This window comes from Simochromis diagramma, unplaced genomic scaffold (genome assembly GCF_900408965.1).
Source record: "Simochromis diagramma unplaced genomic scaffold, fSimDia1.1 OVJJ01000685.1, whole genome shotgun sequence".
In the NCBI taxonomy this organism is placed as follows: domain Eukaryota; kingdom Metazoa; phylum Chordata; class Actinopteri; order Cichliformes; family Cichlidae; genus Simochromis; species Simochromis diagramma.
In genome coordinates this window covers 17,146,408-17,163,994 of record NW_024387477.1, presented here as the reverse complement: position 1 = coordinate 17,163,994, position 17,587 = coordinate 17,146,408, and the positions used below count along the sequence as shown (strand labels likewise).

The 17,587-nt window shown below is 39.8% G+C and overlaps 1 protein-coding gene across 9 annotated transcripts in view; it reads left to right on the top strand.

Annotated features, from left to right (window-relative positions):
• Positions 1 to 17,587, top strand: part of diaph2 (diaphanous-related formin 2) — a 357,889-nt gene that overhangs the window by 79,524 nt on the left and 260,778 nt on the right. The gene's annotated exons all lie outside the window — the stretch shown is intronic.

Genomic DNA, 17,587 nt, shown 5'->3' with positions numbered 1-17,587 from the left:
TCAAGTGCTCATGCACATCCATAACTTTCACTCAAAATTTCCATTGAAAAGACTACCTAGACTGTCTCTTAATTTGTCACTGTACATAACACTATGTCAGTAGTATTATGCTGCTGCTGACAAGCTGTAATCACTGATAAAATGTTGGCCAGTATTGTTTTTTCTTGAGCCTTTGTTTTGAGTTGCCTCCCGTGAGATGTTTAGCTGAATAGTGTTCTACTGGTGTTATTAGTGTTACTTGAGTTGTTACGTTTGCCTAAAATCACACTATTGCCTAGTGAGTTGTTTCACTAACGGTTTTCAGTTGTGTTAATAAACCTTGTGTTTTTCTTTTTATCTAACGTCCTGGTCTCTGGGCTCATTTATGTTACATCCGCCGTCGCCTAGCAGAGCCGGCTCGTAACAGTGATCACAAATTAAATAAATAAAATAATTTTTGTTCTATTTAAAGGCAGAAAAATTCCCTTAGAAAAAAAAAAGAAAATGATGCCTTAAATTTAAGTAGCTCTTTTTTTGCTAAGTTAATAAATGATTGTGTTAAATAATCGAGATTACAGTATAATTTCTTTCATAGCCAAGCACGTGCACCTTATTGCTTTATTGTAGAAAATCCTAGTTCACTAGGACTGAAAACGAAACCCTTTTACTTTCACTGAAGTCTCCTTATGTTGCCATACACCATACCTCACCCTTTTTTTCCTCTTCTCATGCTCCGTTGCCTGGTTCGCTCGTATAACATACAGCATGTAATACTTGAAGTCATTCAAGCAGGTTTTTTTTCTTGATGATGCTGTGTGTGGCGGTACTACCATATAAAGCTTTTTAGATGAACTGTCTTTGGAATGGCAATAGGTTTATCCACGAAAAAAAAAAATACATCACACACGCACATGTGCGGAAGGAATTTCTGCCTGCCTCCGCTTTGAAGCCGCCATGCTAGAGCTGCCTGTGCGTTACTAAATCCCATTCTTAAAGAGCGCTTTACCCCCCACGTTTGAGAGGCCCTTGGCATTGGCAGAGAACACACACAAAGGCGCATGCACAAACACAATCTGCATGCCTGATGCAATGTTCAGTCACTTGAGCAAACAGACACATTATGGTACATGAAACAGCACTGCAGTGTGCTCTTATTAGTGAAATGGTACTTACACACTTGCTCAGTTCCTCTTCATAGGTCATTTACTGTATACAACACTGGAAGGGGCAGTTTAAGTTTGATTTGCTACATTGCTGAACTATTGTGAGTATTGCCTCATTTTGATTTTTTCTTTCCTTTTCCTATTGCTCTTCGAAGACCTATGTATGACAGCAGGAGCTTTCCCGATGAAGGTCCGTCTAAAGCTAAGGTTTTGAGAGAGAAAAGATGACGATCAGAGAGAGAAGGGTACAGGGGGATAGATGAAGGGATGAAGGAAGGCTGTGGCCCCGTGAGGCACCTGGAGCTGTGGTGTTACTGAGAAATATGGTGTGTGTGTATCTGAAATCCTACTGGATAGCCTTTGGCACAGTCTGCCGTGTTTGTTACATGCAGTCCTTATGTGAAAAATCACCTTCACCCACTGGAGGAAGCCCGATCTCTGGTGCCAAAGCTTTTTCAGCATAGTTTTCCTGTTGCATAAGAAAAGCAAAGTTCAAATGGAAGTTGCAGTAGCAATTCAGAGATCTGAACTGGATACATTTGGAAGGAAAATGTATCCTGCATGTGTTTGGCATGCATATCGTCCTGATCCTGATCTTCATGTTTGAACTCAGTATTTCTGAGCCGTCTACATTTTTTTTCTCCATAGGTTTGCTCGCATTACCATGTCTTCCAGGCACAGCTAACGTCTCCTGGTACTGAACCTTTAGACTTTGATATTTTCAGTAGCCTCCCCCACCTCCCAGTATCTTGCTAACCCCTTGTTGGTAGAGTGGAATTTGAATAAACTAAGAGAAAGCAGTCTCTCCGTGTGTTCTGTTATATTTCAGCATGAACACACCCTGGGCAGCATCTTTAACCATACTGCTCCTCTGTGACCTGCCGGGATCAACAGGGAGGAGTGCAGAGATGGAACGAAGGCACGGAGGAAGAGATGTCATTACCAGGCTGTACTCCAGGGTTTAGCAGTTCACTGCAAAGGTTAACTGGTCTCACTGCTTGATATTAGTCGGCATGGCTATCATTTCCCAGGATATTTTTGGCATCCTGATATTCTCAGTGGTCTTCTTTCAATTGTCATTCAAAAGGTGGCCAATGGAGGCGACCCGCTGTGCTGAATCGAGTAGTGAAGAAGTTCCATATGCACCCATCTGTTGATGTCTATTCTTATGAGACTCTGATATCTTCATTTCCTTCTTAACACAAGAGATCACTTGTGAGTGGCTGCAGGAAAAAAAAGCAAGGGTCTCTTTTGAGGGAATAGGTCTAGAAATAATATTACATTCTTACAGCAATAATAATAAAACTCTCCATCTTTCTTTTATGACTCTGCAGTAAGTGAGTTGTTTCTGCATCTCAGTACTGAATAGAGAATAGGCAGGGAAGGCAGCACACAAAGCAGAGAGGCAGGGGCACTGGTCTTTGATGAATGTCTCTATCTCCAGGCATTAGGTGTTCTATTTTTCATAGCCGGCCCTTCGGCCATGCTGGAGCGCTTGGGCCTCACATGTGCATTTGTGCAAGGTGCCACAATCCTGAGAGGTAGTGACTAATCCAGGCCTTCTACCTGGGGACGAAAGTGGCTGCTACCAGCACAGCCGAAAGGTCACACCTGTCAGACATGGGGGAAAAACAGGCCAAAAAAGGAAGGCAGCACTGTAGTGGTCTCTGCTTGAGAAGCTACAGTGTCTTCAACGTGTCTCGAGTTCACCTTGCAGACACATGTCCAACAGATGCACTGACCAAGATGGAAATACTGTGTGCATATGACAAGGCTGTTACCTATTCTCTTACTTCATAACAGAGTCTTACTGGGTATGTTTTTCTTTTCTTTTTGGACAGGTGAAGTTTTTTAATAATTAAACCAAGGTTGAAGTTTGTGTTCACTGTTCAGGGATTTCTTTTTAATATCTCTGTAATAAATCATTTGCTAATTGATTTGTGTTTACCATAGATGTGCAAGTTAGCAGTGGATGCAGATATCATTTTGATTAAATGTCTGATTTGTATATCGAGACCACACATTTGCTGCCAGATAAAGACATGCAAGCTCTCTTCTAACTAACGCTTTGGAATCCACTTTCTGCTTTTTGAATGTAGTGTTGCAGTGTTGACATTTAACCAATGTTCTTGGCGCATGGGAGACGCCATTGCACCTCACCATCAGCTAGGCAGCATGCCATGCTTGGGACATCAGCCTCAATTCAACAGGCAAATTAATCTTGCTTTGTTGGAGTAGTCAAGCCCAGCCTAGGAGAGAGTTCGTTTAGCTGCTACTCTGCTGATGCAAGTGCTTTCTCTCGAGTTTAGAGCCTTCATTTATGGGCTGTTAAAGATCTCTCCATCTGTTATTAGGCAGGACCTGAACACAGATGCTTTGATGAATAGGTGTTTCTACTGCTATTGAATGGGCTGCAGACTCTCAATGGAGACAAAGTAATAGCGTGGATATCAGAAGAAGTAGTTTTTGTTTCCTGAGTCTTCAGTGTAAATTTGCAAAGTTTCCAGTCTTACTTGATTACCGTGGGAGGGGGCTAGGTTTGGGATGTAAGTGGAGGAAATCAGAGTGGAACTGCATTGCTTTTGCTTTCTCTGCAAATTTATTTTGATATATTTTCTATTTACATGCACACAAACATCAATTCAAAGACCCAACGCCGAGCGCACACACACATTCACATTCACCTTCTCCACACATAGTTGTTGTGTTCCACTTTCAGTACAGATCCTCTCTCTCACCCTTATCTGTTAGCTGTGCTGTCTGTGTGATGAGAAGATAATCTCTCAGTATGGGTTTTTCATGGGAAGATATTTCATAGATCATGTTTTTCTTCTGATGGGGTAGCACCAGACAATTTGAAATCCTATTTATCTAGCTAACAGGGAAGGGGAGAGGAAATGTATCTGTGGTTATTAGAGATGATACAACCCCAATGCAGACATGAGAGGGAGATCAAAGCTGAATCCGATGTACCCAACCCACTGCTTCGAGGTTTGGAAAATGCCGAGCTTTTTTCTTGCTTTGTCAGTTTGAGTGCATGTGTTATTTTTGGTGTTTTGTTTTTTTTTGCTTGGTTTTTTTTTTGTGTGTACATTCCTGTGTTTACCTGGTCAGAGCTCAGTCTGTTCCCATTTAAAATCCGTCCAAGTTTAGGGTCAGCACTGCAAACACAAACATTAACACAAATACAAACACACTTGCATACCTCCCACTCTGCTTCTGGCAAGGCCCATCTCCATTCTCCTAGGACTGTCATTGTCATAAATCATGCTTGTCCCCTCCATCATAATCTGCCCGCTGAACCTGTGTAGGGATTGGACATCATTAATGTCCCTGCCAAATCATTTTTACCTGTGCCCAGTTTTTTGTCCCATTCATTCTGCCTATTTTCTCCCTCTCTTTTATTTATTGCACATTCTTGAAAGTTTGTTCTCAGGTTGGAGAAATGACTAGAAAATGACGGTCTGTGGGTTTTGTGTGCTTTGCTGATAAGAATGCAGAATATTTCAGTAGCAGAGATTACGCACGGGTATGCATGTGTTAAGTTAATCAAGATAGACCCATCAACCTTTACTTAGTACAAGCTGCATAAAAAATAGTACATCCTTATTTCTCATTCAGAGTTAGGGAGTGAGATGGAGGCCCCCACTTTGTATATGCAATTAGGATTTTATTGTGTAAACTTTTTCTTTTGTTTCACACAAGCTGTGTAGATGAATGTGGGCAAGTCTATAGCACCAGTAAAACACAAGACTGTGAACTTTGGGTGATCCAGAGGTTTGGATCACCAGTCTGGCACCCATCAGTAGCAGAAGCGTAGGGCTAAGGCCAAGCCGGCAGAGCTTGATTAATTTCACACAGTGACAAAGACACAAAAGGCCAACAGCAGGCGGTAAAAGGCCAAAGCAAAACTACACTCACTAACATGAGAGAAACTAAGCTGGAACCAGGCAGTCTGCACTGTTACACATACCTCAGCAAATACAGTAATACAACATTCCATCGTCTCTGGTCTCTGCCTATGTGTGTGTGTACTATTGCTGGATTACAGAGTGACCCTTTGTGAGTCAGCATACATGCCCGAGTGTATTTGAAATATTTATTATCATTCTTTAAGCTCTATATAAACTTCTCAGGTCCAAATCATGTGAGGTAAAACAATGCTCTGTGGCTTGTCTGGTTCTTATTGCTTGCTTTGTAGCGCTCTATTAGCTTTCAGGCTTAGTCATGCATCCTCATAATGGCTAGACACCTTAAACCCACTTCTCTCTCCGGATGAATGTTTTGCTGATGATCTGTTGCCTCACGTTGTGTCTACACACATAATCTCTTGCAACTTTTGAAGTCAACAAAAGGTAATTGAAGTGTTGTTTATTCGTAGAACTGGGGTTGTTATTCAGCTGAATCTCTTCGGAAAGCATCGGAGAAAAGATGAATATCACACTAACGTGGACCTTTTGCCCCCATATTGTGCTTGTCCTATGCATGATTTATCGAGATTAGTCCCTTATGGAGAGGATCATCGAAAAAGGACAGAGGTGTGTTAAACAGGTCACACGTTGGAAACCAGCATCAGTGCTCCTTCTCATTTATTAATAGTGTCAGCGTTGTTTCTCTTCCTTCAGGCTTTTTTTTGTAGTCCTTTTCCAAACTTTTAGTCAGTAGTTGCAGCTCTTGGCTTCACACCCGAGGTCCCAGAGCTAGATACAAGAGCACAAAGTACAGAGTTCATTAGGCCTTCACATTGCAATCAATGCAGCAGAGACAACAGTGAAAACCTAAATTAGATCCTGTGTGACTTTAGCTGCTTAACTGCTCAGTTGTTAACCCCATCCGCCACAACAGTGGGAGCACATGAGTGGGAAACAAATGACAAGAAGGCTTATTGCATCTTTCAAGGTTTTTTCTTCCTGTCATTATTTGACACTTTATGTAACTGTGGAAATTTGTCCACTTTGTCACCTCATCTACATGCAAAATACCCCGCGTCTTCGTGCTTTCGGGAAACTTTTGGGACAATATTGAGCCACCTGCTGACCTTGAATTGATTGGTGAGTGGTTGGAGTGTAGTACATTATCTTGAAAGCAGTGTGGGTGAGTCACTGCGAGGGCTTATTTTTAGTTTGAGCTAATGGAGAAAAAAATCCATAAGTCTCTGTAATGATCTTATTGATGGAATTTCAACTCACAAAACCCAGTCCATCAGTTGTCTTTTATCCATTTCATCACCTTTTGTTAACATTCGCTCAGTAGCTGGACAACTTAGGTGGATTAGGGAAAAAAGCTCACAAGCACATATAATGCATTACAATGAGAATGTAAATGGATCAAGCACATCATTTCTTGCTAATTCAAGTAAAGCTGTGCAGAAGCTTCTAGCTGTAATGTTTATTAGCAAGTTTAGGTCCAGTCACAGTTTTTCCAGATTTTTCCAATAGTTTTTACATTACTCACAAACAGATTTAGATTTTTTAGATTTTATGAAATACAGATATTTTGTATCTAATTATATTTTGGACTGGTAGATGTGGCACTTGTGGTACTATGAGGCCATTGTCCAAAAGGAAGAAACCTGCAAAGCCAAATGCTCTTTTAGCCATCAAACAATTCCCTTATTATGATAAATAATGGGAAGACTTAAACAGGTATCATCCAGATAATGTAGAAAAGACAAAATAAAATGTTGATATCTGAGTTTATTCTCACATTTTGCTTGTTTTTCATGTAAAAAGAAATCACGTCTTTTGTGTACTACACTGCTACAAGTAGATGCGCAACTTAAGACTGCCCTCTCTGGCTAGTATGTATTCAATTTTACTCCCTCTACTTCTCTCACTCTCTTCTACCTGACTTTCAGTGAGCTGGCTGACATCTGCTCCTATCTTCATAGAAGTGTCATTGAAATTCAGTGCAGGCGTGAGCCCTGCAAAGCACAGGGAGAACTGCTTAGGGGAATATTCTGCACCACACACAAACATAACGCAACAAACGTACGTGTGCAAACACGGGCTCTCAAGCATGCACACACTATTGTGTGAGCAGAACCATATTAATGTAAGTGCGCATACACACAAGAACACACAGACATGCAAAAAAAAAAAAAAAAAGCTCAAAATTTGTGTTACAAGCTTTCCAGCGGTCCTACTTGTCAGGCATTAATTAACTGTGGCGTCAGTGGCCTTTAGTTAATTATAAAAAAATAAATAAAAAAATTCAAAAAGCAGTGCTGTGTTTAAAAAAAAAAGAAGAAAAAAAGGAGAGAGAGCTGAAGTTAACTGAGTAAAATTTGGGTACATTTTTGAAACGAACGCCCACTGTGCATATGGCTGTGTATATATGTGCATTGGGATGTTAAAGTTGTTACAGTACAGCTACAGAAAATCAATAGGCTAAGGCCAAAGTTCTGATCGAGGGAGTTACAGACATTAAGGTTCCAGGACCTAAAACAGAGGATCATGTAGGCGCTCCAAAACCATACCCGTTTCTGTAGCCATAAACTTCCCACTAATTCCCCAGTGGGGGAAGTTATGTTACAGCCTTCACAATTACTTGCACCAATTCAAACGGTTAACAAAGAACACAATTTATTTGGAGACTGCACAGACAGTAAGGACCACACTGGTGTGAGCTTAAATCAAAGTAATTAAACTTTAAAAGAAATTAAACTAAAAACTATTAAATCATCATCATATCATCCATATGATGATATCTGACCAAAGCATGGTGTATGGTATAAGAGTTGCATCACGTGTATGTACAGGAGTGTGCAAGGCATCTTCTTTTGACAGTAGTTTAAGGTATAAAGTGTAAGTAAATGGTTCTTGCAAAAATACAAAATTACATGATCGGGCATGTGCGCATTTTTTCCTTTATTGATCAATTTTTTAATTGAGCTCTTAAGTGTGTAATTTATTCGCTTTAAATATGAAGATTGCTCTGTGCTTGAGTTTTCCCCCTGATCGTGTTTCATTGATTTCTTTTTCTTATTCACATGCAGACATTTAAATTTCATCTTCAAGTTTCCACAGTTCAAAAGGTTACAGTGGTTCACTCGCTTGCTATTATTTGCATAGACTTTTAATGAGTAGTTTCTGGATTTTCCTTTTCATTTAGCCAGTAGTACACTTTGGTTTGAGTTTAACTGATGATCACTGCTTTGCCCCCTGGTGTCAAGTGATGATTAGGAATCCAGCGTTCCTCAACAGAATATTTTTGGGCAACATTTCGCTTCAGTTACCGTAGATGAAAGTTGTCATAGTGCAGGTCAAATTTGAGCTTCAGGTGAAAGCCCAGAGTTTGCTGACGTCGCTTATTTTTCGCCCTCACCTTGTTTGTATCAGGAGCACAGCCAGCAGGATCGACATACTCGGTGCTTGTGTGTGGTTTCTCCAAAACCTGAGCTGTCTGGTGTGGGTCAAGCGAAGGGTAAAAGTGTGAAAGACAAAGGAAGGAGGTGAGCCACTTAAAAAAGGTGAACGCAGTCACCCTTGTTACTATAGCAAAGGTCAAGGTGGAAGTCTCAAAAATAGGTTAGCTTACACCAAAGACTTCTAGTTTAACTTTGGCAAAGTTTATGTGGTGAAAGGTTGCAACATAAGTGCTACAGGATGGAAACTTCATAACTGTTGTTGCAGCAGCACCTTCAAAGAAACTGCCCTGCAACAAAACCCCGCCAGAAACCACAAAAACCCCACACATAGAGCTTTCGATAAATGATTTTATTATTTGTGATATAGTTCCTGGTAGAAACCTTTCATTCACGTGTGCCTATTCCTATTTGGTGTGCTGATATCTAAAGATATGTCAGGGTTTTTCTGTAAGCATCAGAGCATCTTGTTTGGAAAATAAAGGCTCGTATATAAAAAAAAAGTCCTTTCTTTAATAATAATGGAAAAACTCTAGAGCTCTAATATAAATGTGTATTCAGCCCTATGGTTGAACGGTTTAATGTATATACATTTTTTATATCTGACCTTTCAGTGTATTCATAGAAAGCAAGCCCTACCTCATAAAAATATAGAAGCAGCAAACCATAAGTAATTGAATTACTTTGCCAAACTATTGTGGGCATCTTTGTGTTAAAGGAAAAAAGAGGGGGTGGAGTTATTGTTGCTTCTGCCTTTGTGGGCTCATCCTCTAGACTAGGGCTGGGCCATATCATACCGTTCACGGTAATACCGGTGTAATGTTGGGCAACGATAGGAAAATGAAATATCACGATAGAATATGGGTAAAACGTGCATGCGCAGTGCTTTTGTTTACATACGCACATGGCGGAAAAAGCATGGCGGCGATGCAGAATGAGGAGGGCGAAAGAGGATCGTTGAATGAAACAGATGAACCAGAACTGGTTTGTAAAAATGCTGCAGCTTCAGTGGTGTGGAACTGGTTTAGCTTTCGTCCCTCAGATACACAACAAAGCACTATTTTTGGTAGCGCATGCTAGCAGGCCGTCGTTATTACCGTGTTGTTTGGAAAATACGGCGCACTTAAAATCAATCCTTTGATTTTTCTTAAAGTCGACAGAGCCCCTTATAATCCCGTGTGCCTTATGTATGAACTCTGGTTGTGTTTACTGACCTCGAAACGATTTTATGTGCACGGCGCTGGAAAATCTGTCAAATGTTTCAGTACGACTTTGCTAAGCTACGAACCCGCACCGCTTGATGGATTGTCGGAGCATTACGGCTATCGTAGGCGGAGCCTCGCGGAGTGATACGTACTGTGCTTCAACATAATATTACCGTATTGTGTGTGTATAACCTCTTTTTAAGTTTTGTGGATATTATACATGGTTATGCTGAGGATATGTCGGCCAGTTTCCACTGGAAATGCCTTTTGGGTAAACTGTCAGCGAGGAATTTGCATTTGCACTGTTACATTTTTATATAACTTAAATGCAAAAACAGCTGCTTGTTTAACTGAAAATACATTGATTTTTTTTTAACTAATAAAGTTGTGGAGTTGTAAAGTATTTTGTCTCGTGTCAATTATATCGTCAGTTACATCGTTACCACACATTTTCAAATGTATATCGTGATAAATATTTCTGGTCATATCGCCCTGCTCTACTCGAGACCGTGGTGATCAGCACAGAAATGCACAAACACCTCGATGCCTTGGCCACAGACCAGAGTTTAATAAATAAACTCTGCAATGCTTTTTTTAACCAACCCAATACTGCATTGTTGCTTTTTTCTTCTTGTGTTTTCTGTTTCTTCTCAGTCTGCTACTGTTTTGTAGTGAACTTGTCTTGTCTGGACACAAAGATATTAGACACAAAGACAAGCTATTGACTTGATTATTGAAAGAATGTTGTAGGCCTAATTGTGTCCGTGTTATCACCAGGTTGTAGTTGCCCAGACGTAGGAGAATAAAGCTGTCTGATTTTGTTTTCTGACCACAACAGGCAGAAGATGGAGAGTGAAAATAAATAAAAGAGGAGAAAAGCCCCTGGTGTGTACAGATAAACACATATTTCTTTGTAGCTTTTACCCACGTTTCAAAAAACACCTGACTTTGGATGGCGTAAGATAGCAAGGGAAAAGAATAAATATGGGAAGAGGAAAAAAAAAGGCAGAATTGTAGATGGACGATGAGAGGAAGAGATGAAATACTTGGCCACATGGTCTGGGGGGAAATCCCCCACTGTGCTGGGAGCCCTGCGCCCTGGTGGCTAGATGAAATGTCTTATCTGTCGGCACCAGAACTCTGTCCTTTAAGTAGGGCTAGGGAAAAGTCATTGTCCAGCCAACCAGCATCTCAACTGATCCGTGTTCCTGTTGACCTTTACTGTGACTGCTGTCACACTCACATGCCAAACTTTAGATTGTGTTAAATGTTGAATTTCTCATTTATTAAGTGCAGAATCTTCCACACTGGTCACTTTGCGATTGTTTTGTTAGAACTTATTTTCTTTGGCGGTTAAGTCATCAGCATTATTCATAGGTCATGTTTATATTATAAGAAAAAAGGTGAGACATGAGACACTTTTTCTACCTGTCGGTAGACTGTGTATCCATTCTTGTGGTATCTTTTCTCTATAACTAATACAACTAATTTATCAACTCCTAATGAACAGGAAATTAAGTTATAACATAGCTGTCGTGCTGCTTCATATGCACTAATTGCTCAGATTCTATCTTTATTATTGTATTATTTTTACATAGAGCAGTAGGATGTGCTAGTAATTTTCATTTATTAGACATAAAGAAGCACTAATTGTTTTTTCCCTCTCTTTCTTTCTTTGTTTTTTGTGATTGATGTCTTGATTTTTGGAGGTTAGAGTGGGGACCATATGCTTTATTATGTTTTGATTTATTACACCCCAAAAATGTGGACCTGAAGTGGACCAGCCTGCCCTGGTCCACTTCAGAATAGCCTTAATGTGTAACACAGGTATTCAGTCTATCTAGTTATTCTGCATTTCTTTAAAATAATCTCACGCACCCATATTGTAAATGTATTTGTATTTGCATAGCGCTTTTACTAGTCCCCCAAAGCGCTTTACACACCCAGTCACACACTGGTGGAGGCAAGCTACAGTTGTAGCCTGGGGCAGACTGACAGAGGCGAGGCTGCCATATCGCACCATCGGCCAACACCAGTAGGCGGTAGGTGAAGCGTCTTGCCCAAGGACACAACGACCGAGACTGTCCGAGCCGGGGCTCGAACCGGCGACCTTCCGATTACAAGGCGAGCCCCCAACTCTTGAGCCACGATCGCCCTATTGTACATTTTGCTTATCTGCTACTGTGGGAACTTTAAAGCGCTCTTTGTGGGAATGTTCTGAAGTGTTCTCGTTTTGGTGCAAAGCAATGCACATCCTGTCAGTGCTGACAAATACTAATTTTACTGTTGATCTGTTGATTCAGTATTACATCTTCTATTAGATGACTCCAGGTTTTCAATAATAGCGAAAAATTATGATTGCCAGGCATAACCGCTGCCAAAACACTGGTGGTTCAGAGGTGGCTTCCACCACATGACCTGTCAGTGAAACACTTGTTATGCATCTTGTTGGATCTTTTGTAGCTAGAATCATCCTCAGCTAGAGTTCATCATGCGAAACCCTCAACTTTCCAAAATGGCTAAATGGAATTAGAGATATATTTATATGTATTTATTCTTTCTTTACTTTATTCTTTGTAACTCCTTGGTTTGTTGTGGGTTTCTCTTTATTTATTCCTTTGATTTGCATCGTCTTGTGTTATTTTGTGGTCATGGCTGCATCATGATGTGTCAGTAGGGTGAGTGTGGTTGGATGGGAATGGGCGATGAGTGGTTAATAGTAAGGGGTAAAGATTGCATTGAAAAAATACTCCCACAATCTTTGGCAACAAATTGAATGGTAATCTGTTTTTGTCAAAGATATTTGACAATAGGAACTCCATAGGCTACTTTGTGAACTTATCTTGTAGTGATCGTTAAAAATCTATTATCATTTTGGACATTGCATCCACGCTTTAAATTCTTATTTCATCCAGTTTTGCTTTTTGAAAAGTCCTCACATTTCAAACTAATCATCTTCTTCTCCTGTCCTTCCTTCTTGCATCTTTTGAATCTTTCTTTGTTTCTGACAAGGAGGTTATCACACATTAAGCGTTTGTCTTCAAACGCACCAACTGTAACAGTAGCTGGCAGACAGATTGTGTGCCAGCCTGTAGAAAAGTAATCTACATTTGAAATTACCTGTCACTTCAAAAAAAAAAAAAAAGCAGCTCCATTTATGTTCTTCCCTTCTGTGGCACTAGATAGATGCTAAAGTACCATGACCACAACTTTATTGATATCTGCACACATGAACGCATGGCAGGCATGTGTTTAACGTGTGCAGGTGCGTCCACGGGGTGACATTACTTTCTGATTTGTTGAGTGAGTATCTCTGTGGCACCAGCTGGCAAAATCTCCAGGCTGTAGCACATGAAAAATGAACTTGCTTGATATTATTATGTATTAAAGTGGCTATCAGATTTAATCCTTCCTTAATCAAAGGTGTCAGAATGCTCTAACCCCTGGTTATGAGGGCCACAGATCTGTTCACAAAATGATGATAATGCTGTTAAAAGGAAATAATGAAGAGTATACGATAGACTTATGTTGTAAGTATGTCGATTTCTTTCTAAACAGTAAAAGAAGTAGTATTTGAAGAAGTCTCCAAACATGATTATTTTAAGGTTTTTGTGTGATTGTACCATCATCGTCCTTTTATCTAAATAACAGCTGTTCCAGTTAGGTAAGAGCATGTGTACTTCTCCCAGGTTGTTTTGGTAGATGGTATGTTTTATGAAATTTCACAATACATATTTTAGTTCATCAAATCATCAGAAACGCCAGAAAAAGACATCATTTTTGTCAAATAAGGTAACAAAGGCATTGCCTTTGTACAGAATGATCAAGCTTACTGCCGCATGCCGTCACCCCCAAAGGCCCATTCTGAGCCATACACAAAACCCTGTTGTGCATATGTGCATATGTGTGAGAAAGATAGAGAGGTCGCGCAGCAGACTGAATGACAGAGGCATGTCTGGCCTGGAAGCTATCTCCTAGCACTAACTTCCAGGCGAGACATGTTGCTGCTTATGTGGTTTTCCAGTAAGCTGACAAAGAAGCTGAATAATGTATCTATCAGTCTGCCTGAGTGTGTTGAGCACTGGGCACTGAAGAAGCTGCCAGCTTGTTATAAGCTCATTACAGGTGAAGATGACATGTGGAGGTGCAGGCGCCTTGGCATTGTCTCCCTGCCCTGCCCTCGATAGAAGGCACTGCACTCAGTCACTCCCCGTGGCATACAGAAAGGTAGACAGAGGTGATAGAGGAGGAGGGAATGAGCCTCAATGCTCCCCTAACCCCCCAAAATGAAATTGACAGGCTCGGTGAAGTAATTGCTCCCAGCACTATTTTCTTTGGCAGGAAATACTGTTATCGACAAATAGGGGATTCAATAAGCGGCAGGAGATGAGGCTCTAGGCTGTGGTCAAAAGGCTGTGTCTGTCCTCTACTGTAGAGGTGTTCTATCTTTCTGCCCTGCCCTTTCTCCCCGTACTCTCTTTTTGTATCTCTTCCCTAGTTTTTCTTATCACCCTCATACCCCCTGCTTCTTTGACTTTTCATGTCTTACTGCTGCATCACACACCATCTCCCATCCCTCCATTGCTTCCTTTCTGTACGGACTGTTTTTGACAGTTTTGTGCTGTTGACCATTTTTTGAGAACCTGATGGGAGGAAAACTCTATTACCCAGTAGTCAGCAGGTAATCCCCCCTCCTGCTCCTCAGATTGTTTCTCTGCTGCCAGTATGGGAGTGTAATGTTGATATTATCCCAAAGGATTCTATTGATTTGGGCTAGGGTCATGAAAAAACAGTTTATGGTCAGTGTCTTTGGTTTCCAGAGGTCAGAGCCTGTGGTGAAACCAGAGCTCTAGTGTTTCTGGATATAGCGGTATGCTTGCTGGGAACTATTGAGGGGTAAGAAGATTAATAAAAAGTGGGTGATGCACTTGCCTCTCACTGCCCAATGCTGAGGAAGTATTTTTCTGCAAATCGTGTCTCTTAATCAGTTGTATCCAAAAATAAAACGCCAGTTTAAGCAGCATTACATTTCTATATTTTTTCCCTCTAACAGTAACAATGTTTTGATAAACTTTTATATTATTATGGCTTTGATTACTTTGCTCAAAAGTGGAGGTATTTAAGGATGTCACATCTGTGAAAGTCTGAATTTGTCAAATAAACTTTTTCTCAAGTTTGTAAGAGTTTCTTATCAAAGCTGTTCAGTTACTGAACCATGATATGGTGAAGCTGGAAGCCTCTGAATTTGAATCTGGTCTTGCTTACTATCCTCTGGGTAATCTATCTAACTCCTGCTGTAAAAAGACTTTTGGTCAGTTGTATTGCTTGTTATTCCAAATTGCCTATGGAGGAAAGGTAAAGAACTTAAGGGCGTAAACAAGGGTGCTGTATAAATGTGTGAAAAGGTGAATGTGGCTTTATGCTTTCAGTGATCAGTAAGACTAGAAAAGCAGTTTGTAAATGCCAGTCCATTCCTTTCCATTTCATCAAGCTCTACAACAACCAACATCAAGCTTTTGCCAATTTGCAGGTATTTGGTCTTCAGATTTAGGTGAAGTGCACTAATGTGATTTTAACACTCACCAGGCATTATTTTCCAAACTTTATTGAGCAAAGTTCTGACATGACCTCTCCACTATCTACCCAACTGAGCTGCTTTAGCTTTTGTTGTTGTCAAAACTGAATCGCTGCAGACAGCAGTGTGTTTTCAACACTCTGTCCTTCTGTACAGAAACAAAAGGTTTGGTTATCTGACTGCTGTGATTCTGCTTTTTCAGGGGATAAGCAGCATATTACACCAACTCTCAACAATGCTCATTCTGATAATCTAAATCTAATTATTTTTCTTCTACTTTTTTAGGGGAAGTAGCTTTTAAATAGCTTATATGCTGCTTGTGCATGCTTAGCATGATTGGATCTGACACTTAATGGTAATGCACCATCTTAATCAATAGTTTTAATGACTTAGGTCCATTTACTATGGAAGATCCTTGTCCAGGCTGTATTGGGTAATGAATACTCTAGATCCAGTCTTTTTCTTATCTACTTGACAGAGAAAAATACATCTTTGAGGCTCAACAGAAAAGTAAGTATTTTCAATTAATGAACACTTAAGCGTACCAGTAAAGGCAGTATGTCTAGTAGCTCATCGGTCCAGTTCCTTTTCAGATAGAGTCGAGATCAAGACATAAACATCTTAACTGGTATGGATCAATTGTTATTTCATCTAAAATAAAAGCCTAAATGTAACATTTGGATTTAAAAAGGTACTCAGACACTCAACCACAGCTCGGTGATACAGTGGTTGGACTGGTGCCTCACAGCCAGAAGGTTCTGCATTTGAAGTGAATTGTAGTAGAGTTTGTATGTTCTTGCTGTGCCTGTTTGAACACGTCAGGACCCCATCTGTTGTCATTCTCTTAAGCCATGTTAATTTTCATTTTTTTAGCTTTTTAAAAGAGTAAAAGTAGAAACAGCTAACTGCTGTCCCTAAATAATAATTTGTTACCATGTCTAAATTAACTGATTCATATCACGATATTAATTCAGAGTGCTTTTTGTCTTTTCAAGACATCTTTATCAGCTACTCTTTTAGGGATACACTTTGGCTTCTGAATATTTTTAGTGAAACAATGAAGATTATTACATTGTGATTGAAAATGCTAATTATTTGAACTCTGTGCATATCAAATTTAATAAAGTAGAGTCATTAAATTATAAGTCTAACAACACGCGCACGCGGATGCACACTGAGTTATTGAGTTAAAGGTTCATCGAGTTAGACACAAATGATATGAACTTCTCTTTGAGAACTGATTTCAAAAACATAAGCTCTACCACTCAAGGATTAAAAATACATATGTTCTTTGAAGTACCTTAACTGCCAGGAAAGTGTAATTGTTATGTAATTTCTATGAAACAGTTTTACATCACTGTCAGGCTTCAACCTTGAAATCTATTTCAAGGTTTGTATTTCTCATTTCGCCTCGTTGAGAGTTTGGAGTATCTGTCTCTCTACTCCAAATTGAATAAAAATCTATTACATTTTGCATTTCTATATATGTGGTTTCATCATTTGCTTCTTACAGTTACTATTGTAGCTTTTCTCTGGCTGTCAACATTTTAGAATTTTTAAGGAAAGAGGCGTATGGTTGTTAATGTTTGCACTATTTAGATTCCAGAGTATAATTACCGATTAGGTTTCCTGTATGTAGAAGTTTTAATACTTAAGCTAATGATAAGTCATATTTTCAGTCACAAAGACAGAGTCACACAGGAGAGTTGATTATTTTTTAAAGAAAAATAAGAGATTAACAGTACAAAAGAAGAATGGTTCATGCATTTGAACAAAAAAAAACCCCAAAACTTTTCTCTTTCAACTGGAATTTGTAGATCCATCATTAATATTCTTACAGCCGATACAGTATATAAGCTACGATGTGTGATTACATTTCTTCTGGTAATGAAATGAAATTGCTTTTGGCAGGAATCACTCAAGTAATTTACAGAATGTGATTTAGCATTTTCCGGAATCTAATACATATGAGAGATTCTGTGCCATTATTCGGTCAATCAGTCTGTGAGCTCAGTTTACACTGAAAGCTCAGAATCAGCGGTAGCTTGCTGTTCTTAGACTGCATCTGGTTTTTGCAACAAAAAATGTGCTTCTTTCATGTTCACTGTGCATTGCAGGAGATCAGCAAGCTTCTCTTTTCTCTAGATAAATGAGTTAGCTTATTACTTCCCAAACTGGCTATTAGCACAGCTCACATTGTAGGAAACCAGCAATCCAGGGATGAACACAGCGGATATGATTTTGCCTCCGAGTCTGGTGTAGGCATACATTCTGCATTGTCTCTTCATGTGATTTGTAT